Source organism: Vicia villosa, linkage group LG1 (genome assembly GCF_029867415.1).
Source record: "Vicia villosa cultivar HV-30 ecotype Madison, WI linkage group LG1, Vvil1.0, whole genome shotgun sequence".
NCBI classification, from domain to species: Eukaryota; Viridiplantae; Streptophyta; class Magnoliopsida; order Fabales; family Fabaceae; genus Vicia; species Vicia villosa.
The window spans coordinates 3,771,722-3,783,350 of NC_081180.1; the positions used below are offsets into that span (position 1 = coordinate 3,771,722).

Here is an 11,629-nt window from a genome sequence, read left to right on the forward strand (position 1 = left end):
ACGTATAAACAACTTGGAAATTAGGAGAAACTAGATGTATGGCCCGTGCGTTGCACGGGTTTTGATTATAATTTTTAATTTAATTATATTTATATATTTATTATCATATGATTAAATGTGCTTTAACATTATGTTAAATATAAAAAAATTATTTAACAGTTTGAGAATCTTTAATAATTTATGTATAAAAAATTTTCATTTATGTTTTTCTAATTTAAAAGATATGTCATGTTTACGTGAATAATACAATATTATAAAAAGTGTTATATAAAATTATTTGTATAGATTATTTGTGATTAATCATTAAATTTAATTCATAATACATATAAGAGTAGATTAATCTAAATTTTAATTTTTATTTAGTGTTTAGTCTATAATTTACAAAATGTAAGAAATTTTTTATTCGATGTCAAATCTAAAAAAAGTTTTAAATCAAATTCTCCAGATATATATTTTTTTAAATCATATTATATTTTTTGTTTGTTAATTGTAGTAGAAGATATATGATGTGACCTAATTAATGAATCGTTTATTTCATGGCATATAGAAAGCTATTATTTATTATAAGTTTATCATTGCAATAAATTAATTATTTTCACATCACTAATTAAATTAAAGATAAAATGAATTTGAAAATGAAAATAAAATTTTAAATAGTTTTTTTTTTTCCGATTTCATATGTTTTGATGATTCTTAATAATTTAAAAGTTATGTATGAGTTATTTTATTGTTTACATATTAATAAATCATGTATAACTCGCGTGTTGCATGGGTTTTGTTCATCTACGAATTTGTATTAGAAAAGTATAAATAAAATGAAGGACACTAAAATAAAAAATAAGAATATTCAATTCTTCATGATAACAATATCAAAATATAAACCAACAATATAGTTATGCATAAAAAAAACTTTAAAAGAAAAGTCTCATTATTATGTCAATTAAATATCTCATTTCTTAAACATTTAAATCTTCTAATTTTTTAAATAATATTTTACCTTTTATAGTAAAACTGTTCCCTTTTGTGTAAAATTTTGGAATTTAATATTTTTAAAACTAAGTTTTTTTTAATTACTGGAAAACTACCCTACCAAAAATAAATTAAGGAAAAAGAAAATTAAAATAAAATAAGATAAAGATATAACATAAACACATTTTAAAACATTTATTGGTAATTTCTTTTACCTATAGCATATTTCATAAAGAATATTATATGTATCTTTAATATACTTGCACATAAAAACATATATTATTTGTTTTTTTATTAAAATATCCCATAACATTTGTCCCTTAAAATCCTTCTATTAAAATAATTCAATTAAAATAAAAATATGTTGTCATATTTCTCAATCTAAAAATTGTAATATACATATTAATATCATTAAAAAAATAGAGGTTAATATTTGATACATCTATGTAATAGTGACTTGAGCTTCCTATATTGATATAGATAACAAATTAATAGTCTTTTATCTTGCTACAAAATAAATAATCAAGACACGTATAAAGTTAGAAATAAAAGAAAAACTATCATACAATTTCGAAGAGTATAAAAAAAAGTGAAGATCTAAAACTAAACTCACATATTTAAACTCACAATGAGCAGAAGTCTGTGGAACACTAAAAATTAATAAAATTATAATAGAAATTTCTTTATTCAAGGTCATCCAAAGTTCCTTTAACCATGTTTAGGTCTCCAATATAACTCGGTTGAATGAAGAATGTTATCTGAACAAAAAAATAGACTAATGATGATCTTTAATATTCACATATTTTGTTCCTTAAATGAAACGACATCATATCAATATTTTCATACCTGACTGTCATCTTCTCAATTAGATTCACTTTAATCATGAACTCAATCGCATCAGATCAAAAAAAATATATAATATATTTCACATGAAAATAGAATAATTGAATATGAGATTTATTAATAAAATAAACTTATCTAAGAAAACATAGCAAGAAAAATAATACAAAAAACTCGTTGAAGTTATCATGGTAAAAATCATAGAAAATGACGAATTTATGAAATGTGTATCAAAAACATCAAGTAAATACAAATGTTAGTTTATGAGCAATTTTATAAGTGTGGGAGAATACCAAGGAACATAAAATTTATTGGTGTTTTAGTGTAACGTTATTAACGTTTAATTGTGTTATATAATAATTATTAATGTATTTAATATTTGTTTTTAATTCATTATTATCATTGTACTGTACATTAATTACAATTTCAATACCATTAAAATGAGAATTATAGAAAATAGAATAAAAACGGTTGGAATTAAATAAAATAGAATAAAAAACGGTGGGAATTAAAGTTACTCGATAAATAATTTTATAAAACGGACCATTTAATAGATAGTTAAAGAAAAACATTAAAAAGAGATAGTCATTTTAAAAATGGAAGAGATATTATACTTAAACATAATATTAACATATTTTTGATTGGCTGTCATATAAAAATAATAAATTTATAAGTGTCTTTAATATAATATTTTTTAATCTTAATTTTCTATTTTTTATTATGGAAAATAAAAAATGATAGAATAATTTCACTAAAAGACGTAAAATATCAAAGAAATGAAATTATTATTTTTTATAAAAGAAGATAAAATCATACATGACATCTAAAAATATTTATACCGATATGTTGTTTAATTTAAAATTAAATTTATTTAATTAAATAGTTAGTTTTAAATAATTTCTTAAAATTGTTGATCCTTTTAATTTTTATTTTTTAATCAATACAACTTTAATTAATAAAATAAAATCATTTTGTAAAATTTATCCCTGATTATTATTATTATTATTATTTAATTTTATTGTTTTATAGATAAGACTCGATATTATTATTATTATTATTATTATTATTATTATTATTATTATTATTATTATTATTATTATTATTATTATTATTATTATTTATAATAATAATTATTATTATTTTAATTATTAATGTTGTGTCAATTTTATAAATAATATATTATTTATTATAAAATCTTATTTATGTTTTTTCTTTTTGTTTTTTTTCTATTATCAATTATAATTTTTTATACACATGGCTCATTATTATTATTATTATTATTTTAATTGCTATCATTATTTTTTATAATATTATGTCAATGTAATAAATAATATATTATTATAGTATCTTATTTATGTTTTTTTATTTCTTCTCTTTTATAAATTAATTTGATTGTTAAAATGATTTTCTATAATTTAATCCTTACTATTATTTTTTTTATTATCATGGCTCAATTTTATTAATATAATTTTTTTATTATTTATATTATTAACATTATTGTTATTTTAATTATTATTATTATTATTATTTTATTTATTATTATTGTTATTATTATTATTTATTTATTTTTAATATAGGGACAAATTAGTAAAAATGCAATTAGGGTTTGTATTTAGAGTTACTACCAAGGTGACATGTGGCTAGGGTTGCCATCATGACAACCTTGGATTTATATTAAGTAGATTATTATTATTATTATTATTATTATTATTATTTATAATAATAATTATTATTATTTTAATTATTAATGTTGTGTCAATTTTATAAATAATATATTATTTATTATAAAATCTTATTTATGTTTTTTCTTTTTGTTTTTTTTTCTATTATCAATTATAATTTTTTATACACATGGCTCATTATTATTATTATTATTATTTTAATTGCTATCATTATTTTTTATAATATTATGTCAATATAATAAATAATATATTATTATAGTATCTTATTTATGTTTTTTTATTTCTTCTCTTTTATAAATTAATTTGATTGTTAAAATGATTTTCTATAATTTAATCCTTACTATTATTTTTTTTATTATCATGGCTCAATTTTATTAATATAATTTTTTTATTATTTATATTATTAACATTATTGTTATTTTAATTATTATTATTATTATTATTATTTTATTTATTATTATTGTTATTATTATTATTTATTTATTTTTAATATAGGGACAAATTAGTAAAAATGCAATTAGGGTTTGTATTTAGAGTTACTACCAAGGTGACATGTGGCTAGGGTTGCCATGATGACAACCTTGGATTTATATTAAGTAGATGGGAAAAACATTAGGAGAACAAGGGCTTGGAAAGAGGAAACCATCATAGTTAGAGAGTGAAGAATTATTGGAAATTCAGGTAAGGGGTAGATTGCTTTACTATGAGTGTATATTAAATGAAGGATTTGGAGTAGGGGTCTGCAAAAATTTGGTTAATTGAACCATATTCTCAAACTGAATTGCATTGAACCACAAAAAATTTGAACCATTTAAATGGTTTATGAACTGAACCACATATTATAAACAATCCAGTTAACCAAATTTAAGTTAAAAACCAGTTTAAACTGTTTAACTAATTGTTTTTAAAAACATCATAAATATTTTTTAATTAAAAAAATTTTGATTAATTTTTTTAAAAAAATAATGTTTAAAAATATTTTTTTTAAATTAAAAAAAAACAAAAAATTATAGATTTTTTCCAGTTTTTTTTATTCGGAAGAAAAAAAAAGAAAAGATATAAATATTTTTTTCTTCCAAAAATAAAGAAACTTTTTTTTAATTATCTTTTTTAGAAAATAAAAAAAAATAGCTTTTAATTACTTGTACACCAACATGAAAAAAATACAATATATGTGAATTAAAAAACACAAAATATACATAATAACTACTATTCACAATCAGTATAAAAAGTTATATATTATTAATTCAATTCATATTACATTTAAAATTTATAAAATTATAATCATTTATTAGTTGAATTAACGATAATATTTATAACTAAACGAAAAATGTTTGTTTATATTAGAGTAACCATATAAAATATCTAGTATCAGACACCCACAAGAAGTTAGAAAGAAAGAAGAAAGTATTTGGAACCTATAGTTAAAGAAAAAAAATTTCGTAACCAATATGTAAAAAAAAAACTTAACGAATTGAAACCAATATGAAAAAAACTTGAAGTTAAATTTGCATTTTATAATTAACAAACTAAATAAAATATTAATGACAGTAGTAATTACTTTTACATATAATTTATATACTAATGAAGAGCATCATTTCTAATTTTATTATTCCACTCAATGGATTTAGTTACCATATAAGCAAAATTATTTGTACAGTAAAAAGATACAAAACTATAAAAAACAAAAAACAATTTTGAAATAATTTACAAAATAAATTTACAAAAAACAATTTTGAAATAATTTACAAAATAAATTTACAAAAAACATTTTGAAATAATTTACAAAATAAATTTACAAAAAACAATTTTAAAATAATTTACAAAATAAATTTAATTTTTTATTAAAACTGGTTTAAACCGGTTTATAACTAAAGATTAATTGTAAACCAGTTCATAAATATAAACTGGTTCAAAACTAGTTTGAAACTGAATTGAAATTGTTTTAACAGTTAATTGATTTTTTATTAAAGTGGTTTTTAAAAACTGAACTGAACTATTAATTTGATTCAGTTCAATGCAGTTCTTAAATCACGAACACCCCTAGTTTGGAGGGATCCTGACCATACTTGAATTCTCCGTGATGTATATTATGAATTTTTGATATATGAATTCTCCATGATGTAAGATATGAATTTTTGATTATGAATATGTGAAATTCATGTTAATTACCATGTTTGATGTACAATTTCGTGCTCTATTATATGCTGATTTGTATACATGCTGTGTTAATGAGTTTTGAGTGTTTGAGTTGCTATAGTTGTGTTTTAAAATCTTGAACTTAATCTTGAAACATATGAAAAGTGATTATTTGTAATGGTAATTAATGAATATATATGTTGTTTAATTAGCTTATAATATGTATTTATGTGTTTTTAGATTAATTGGGGCATTGTCAAAATCGGAACTCTGACTGACCTATGGTATGAAAGACCGCATTCTGAGTTGCACAAGTTTGAGCGTTATCGCTCGGCCAGACCAAAGGCTTGTCTGGCGGGGTGTGTAGAGAACAAAGGAGTTTTAGATTCGAAACCTCGCCTGGAGAGCTTTACAGAACATCGTTAATAGGAAATGACATAATTTAAGTTTTGTAATTTAAGTTTTACAAAACATCGATAATAGCTCTGAATGAGGCACAATTGAAAGCCTAGGAAAGCTGCGTACGTGTATGGTGATTTCTTATGAGATTGATGATATTCAGCATTAAGAAATGACGTAACTTGAATTTTGTGCTATCTTTGAGACACATTTTACAGTGTTGAAAAGATAACGCATACTACTATTCCATGGTAATTTCTTATGCGATTAATGGTGTATGAATGATTTATGACAATTAAAAGGAAATTAATTGTTATAACGTTATTTTAGAGATTAATGAACTTTATAAAAAACTTAATGATTATATGTTGTGGTGAAAATGTATAAATGTGTGATATATAACAATGTTGTAAATTATTTTATGGTGTTAATTTGTGTTGAAATGGGTTTTCAATTCAAAAAGGGGTCATTTTGAAGAGGGGATTAATGATGAGTTTCAAATTCAAAAAAAAAACAATCTCGTACAAAAAGGATGGTCAGTGTGTGGACAATGATAGTAGTTTATCACATTACATACATATTCTAAATGTGATTTAGTGATTGTTGTTTGAATCAATTATCTATTTGATTGTTATTGTTTTGATAGTGTTCATGTATGTTCCATTCGGTATACTAAGTTTGAAAAAGGCAAAAGGCAAAGAGCAAGAAACAGATTAGTTGAATGGGAAATACAATATTTGTTTAGAATTGGGTTTACAATTCTTTAGATAATGGAAAGTAATTGTTTTCTACCTAAAAAACACCTACGTTATTAACTATTTTGTTATATATAGGGAAATGGTTGTATTAAAATTTAATTTATTAATTATTTACAATATTAAATGGACTTTGTTAATATTTAACTTATTTATTATTTAATAAATAATTTAGTTCAACTTTAAATTTATTAAATATTTTAACGAAATGTTTTAACTATTTGATTTATTAAATAATTTAACCATTAATATTTCAAAACTTATAAAAATAATAACAAAAAAAACTTATAATTTTTTGAAAAAAAAGTTATGCACTGACAGTGTAAAATATTTTTACACTGTCAACCAATCACAATCATGCATTCAATTAAAACACAATTTTAATTTTAAAAAATTAATATGACATGGCAAGTGTGAAGATTTTGATTGGATGTATGTGTAAAGTTTGTTTACACTGTCAGTGCACTACCTTTAAACTCTAATTTTTTAACAATATTTTAAAGAAATTGCTAACACGTGTCCTTTGCCAATTTTTAAGTGATCAAAGTACTAAAAACTTTTAAAATATGTTCATTCAATGCATTAAAATCATGACTTTTATAAAATATATTTTCTTTATCAGTATGCTTACAAAATGTCAGAAAGACACTCATTAGCAAGTATCATATTTTAATTAGTTGTTAATTACTTTTAACATTACAATTTAAAATTTTAATCAAAACCTATCAATATTGAGTACAAGTACAGCAATAACATTACAATTTAAAATTTTAATCAAAACCTAACAATATTGAGTACAAATTAAAAAAGAGTAACAAATTAAATGTATTCCAGTTTAATCAAATGTTAAAATACTAAGAAAGTAAGTAAAACCAAAGACAAACATCGCATTAGTTGAATGGGTAATAAAAGTTTTGTTTCCTAAAAGAAAATAACAAGATACAGAGATTGAGCCTCAGAATTGCAGAATTGTATCAACAAGGCAAATAGCCATTCAGTCCCGAAAGATGGTATTTGGTGTATGATATCCTCATCGGCAACATCTCTGTTTTCTATATAAACATATAGAGGTTAAGCAAAATTTATATATAAATAAAAAAGAAAGAAATTATAAGAATGTGTGTCTCATGGCCAGTCCCAAGATGTAAAGGCAACAACGCTGCTCAACAAGGCAATGGAATATGAGACAAGTACCACCGGAGGAATTCTCTCCAAAAAGAGAAAGCCGTCAACATCAGTAAACATAGTTCTACGACGTTTACTTGGAGTCATACAAACACATTATCAGTTTGCCCCCAAAACAGTTAGGGATTTGGATTAAAATCCCCCGTCAAAAACAGATCTAATTCAAATCAATTCATAGAATAATAAACAGTAAAATTCAAAACAGATCAGTGCATCAGTGAATTGAACGGTGTCCCCAAGGATACGTAACATATCCATTCGGTTCAAAGTGAAGAAATTGTGATTTTAACATCACACGCACTTTTCCAAAGAAATTACAGAAACATTCAAAAACGAAAATTAAATACACAAATCAAAGAAAAACGGAAAGTGTAGACGAGAAACAATCGACTCGCCAATTGAAGAATGACGGACGAAACGATGACTCGGCGATTGTTATACCTCGATGTTATAACGATGCAAGAGAAACTTTATGAATCTCTTCATCATTCTGTTTGAACAATCGAGGAACTCATTCGTTAGATCTATTATTCGAAATTAAATCTAAGCATAGATGAATTAATATTGAAAAACCTAAATCGCCGAATTCGGTTAAATATGAGGAAGGATGATGTATACGAATCAGAGCTATAGAGGCAATTTATAGGCCAAAAGGATGACCTAATTCTGCGATTGTTGTAATTAGACTAAAATACCCTTTTTATTTGTGTGTTTCACGGATATGGATTTATCCATATCGATGTAACCGGAGTTCAAGTTCAATCCAATGGGCTAACCATTGTAATCCATCAGTTCAGTGGAATTATTTGAGATTTTGCACCCTACCCTTTCAATTATTTCAGTGCACTTAGTTTGTTAAACACATAAAATGATTGGGAAATTATTTTCCTAGTTCTCTCAAATTCCTAGTGAAAAGTTAAAAATGTTTCCAATTTTTAGAGAAGTATTTTTTAACGCACCATTTTTCTACAAAATAAATGTAAAAGGATGAGTGTCTCTCATTTTGTCAAATTTTAATTTGGAGATGCATTTTCTCTGAATGCATTTAATTTATATATAATACGCGCAGACAAACCATCTTCTCCTTCTTCATTTTTTGAAAGTTTTACAAACACCCATTGGAGCTCGTGGGCAACTTTCTTCCAGTTCATTTTTCAATGATAATTACTACCTCTACTTCAAGTTTTTCAATCCCAACACAATCCATTAACTACATTCAACATTTTTCATCCACAACTCTTTTTTGAGTAAATTTCTCATTTCATTTTTTTTGAATTCTGATTAATATATTAGGTAAAATAGGTTGTTTTAAATGCATGAGGTAGTAGCCACATTCAAAATAGGTAGCCGTTAGAGGCATGCATTCTCTTTTGGTTGCATTTTGGTAGGTTAGGGCAATATTGGTATGCGTTTCTGCCATTGTTGAGAAACACAAGCTTATTCGTATATGCATTTGTGAAATATGTCCTGACTGGTTTTTGAAGATGCATATTCAAAAAGTGTCTTGGATGCAAATTAATGTTGTTTTCTGATTTTGTTTTAGATGCAAATTGGTGTCATTTTCTATTTTTTTTTTTAAGAAACATGGCTGGAAACAATCGACAAAATAATTCTCAGTCGTGAAACCCAGCACGCGTTCGTTCGACGTGAGAGGGCTATACATGAAAGTGAGCAGGCCAACATTGATATTGACTCGCGATACTTCACAAGAATATAATAATATACAATTTAAATAGGGTTCATACATTGGTGGAATAAATGCATTTCTCCATACTAAAACAGAAAACGTGAAATAGATAATTGTAGTCGTATCTCAAGTTAACTAAGTTTCATGCTTTAGGGACGAGCCTTCCATTAAGCTCATCGAGCTTGTAAACACCATGAGATAATTTCTAATATATGCAATATGGATTTCACCAATTAAAATGCAGTTTCCCTTTGTGAGCTTGCACAATAACTTGTTTGAACATGAGGTTTCCCTCCTACATTTATATTGGGATCACTTTGGAATTATATATCCCGACTGCTCTTTATTTGACGGTAAATTATCTAATATGGGCGAGTATCAATAGTCATGTCAGTTGCATATCTAGGCCTCGCCTCAGTTAGGTTAGTTGCATATTCATGCAAGTTTCGTCAATTAGATAACTGCTTATCTAACCCTGCCTCATTTTATTCTTCATTGAATTGAGCACGTCTCCATGTCGGCGTGTCAATTTTGACATGTAACATGGTGTTAGTGTCGCATACCATAGTGAATGGAGTTTCTTTGGTAGTTCAATAGAGGTGGTGTGACAAGACCATAGAACTCCGTGGAGTTGTTCATCCCAGAGCCCCTTAGCTTCATATAACTTTTTCTTTATACCGCCTAATAATACTTTGTTCGTAAGCTTTGTTTATACTCCAAGGTCGTGATAGAAATCAACGACAACATATTCAGAAAAAAATTGTACCATTACTTGAGATGACGACTTATGGTAAACCAGACTTGCACATGATCCGCTTCCAATAGAAGCGGCGAATCCTTTATGTTGTGATTTATGAAACGATTTAGGCCTCTATCCATTTCGTGAAATAGTCTACTCCAATAATTAAGAACTTAAGTTGTCGGACGCTAGCGAAAAAGGTCCTAAGATGTCGATGCATCGTTGATAAAATGGCAACATTGACATGACACAATGAAGGATCTTAGTTGTCACGTGATATAGGTTCTTATGCTTCTCGAAATTATAACTTTTTGGCAAATTTTGCATTATCCTTCATCAAAGTGAGCCAATAATAACTCGCCATGAGAAATTTGTGAGCCAATGCTCGCCCGCCAATTTGAGTATCTCACGTTCCTTGGTGAATCTCCATGAGGACTAATGCGGTTTTGTTTTCCCCTAGACACCCCAGCATGGTGGAGGCTTTTCCCATCTTGTAATGATTACCATACATCATAATATACTTCGCTACATCATTTTGAATATTTTTCGCTTTCATCTCATTTGGTGGGAGTTTGTCTGACTGTATATAATGTATTTTGGTCGTCATTTAGCTGGTGGTCTAGGCTAGGGATGGCAAAAAATCGCACCCGTGGATATTTGCGAATAAGATCTATCACGGGTATGGGGCAAGTAGCTTAATAGATATCCGCAGAAAAAATAAGTAATGAAATGTATAGGTATTATATTTTGGTTAAACTGAAGTAAATTATTGTGATAATTATTTTGTTAAAATAAGAGAGATTTGTATGGATGTTATGTAATAATAACTTCTCATTTCTTTAAAAGAAGTTGAAAATTTCTTTTTTTTAAACTAGAAAACAATATCATCCACGAATATTTGTAAATATTCACAAATACCTTAAAACCCGTAGATTATTCGATTAGCGGATACCTGCACGAATATGGGACGGAAATGGATATCATATTTATCCAACTGGACGAACAGGAATATCATGTTATTCATCCCCATATGTGTCCATTCACATCCCTAGTCTAGGAAAATTCAAGATTGTTGGTTTCTTCTGTCTCGATACTAGGGGAAAGCAAGAGTCTCTTGGATTATAGTACAATCATGTCAATCTTTTTTTGCTGACGAGCTTGGATAAGATGCTGGCCCTGGAGTTTTATTCTATATGCACATGTGTTATATCAAAAGCCTTAAAATATTCAGGTA

At 25.5% G+C, this 11,629-nt stretch overlaps 2 non-coding genes across 2 annotated transcripts; both read right to left on the reverse strand.

Annotated features, from left to right (window-relative positions):
• Window positions 1-7,734: 7,734 nt before the first annotated feature.
• On the reverse strand, window positions 7,735-7,824 carry LOC131645302 (small nucleolar RNA SNORD96 family). Its single transcript, XR_009296932.1, has one exon. It is a non-coding gene; the product is annotated as a small nucleolar RNA SNORD96 family (small nucleolar RNA).
• A 514-nt stretch (window positions 7,825-8,338) lies between these two features.
• On the reverse strand, window positions 8,339-8,462 carry LOC131645538 (small nucleolar RNA snoR111). Its single transcript, XR_009297146.1, has one exon. It is a non-coding gene; the product is annotated as a small nucleolar RNA snoR111 (small nucleolar RNA).
• Window positions 8,463-11,629: the final 3,167 nt, after the last annotated feature.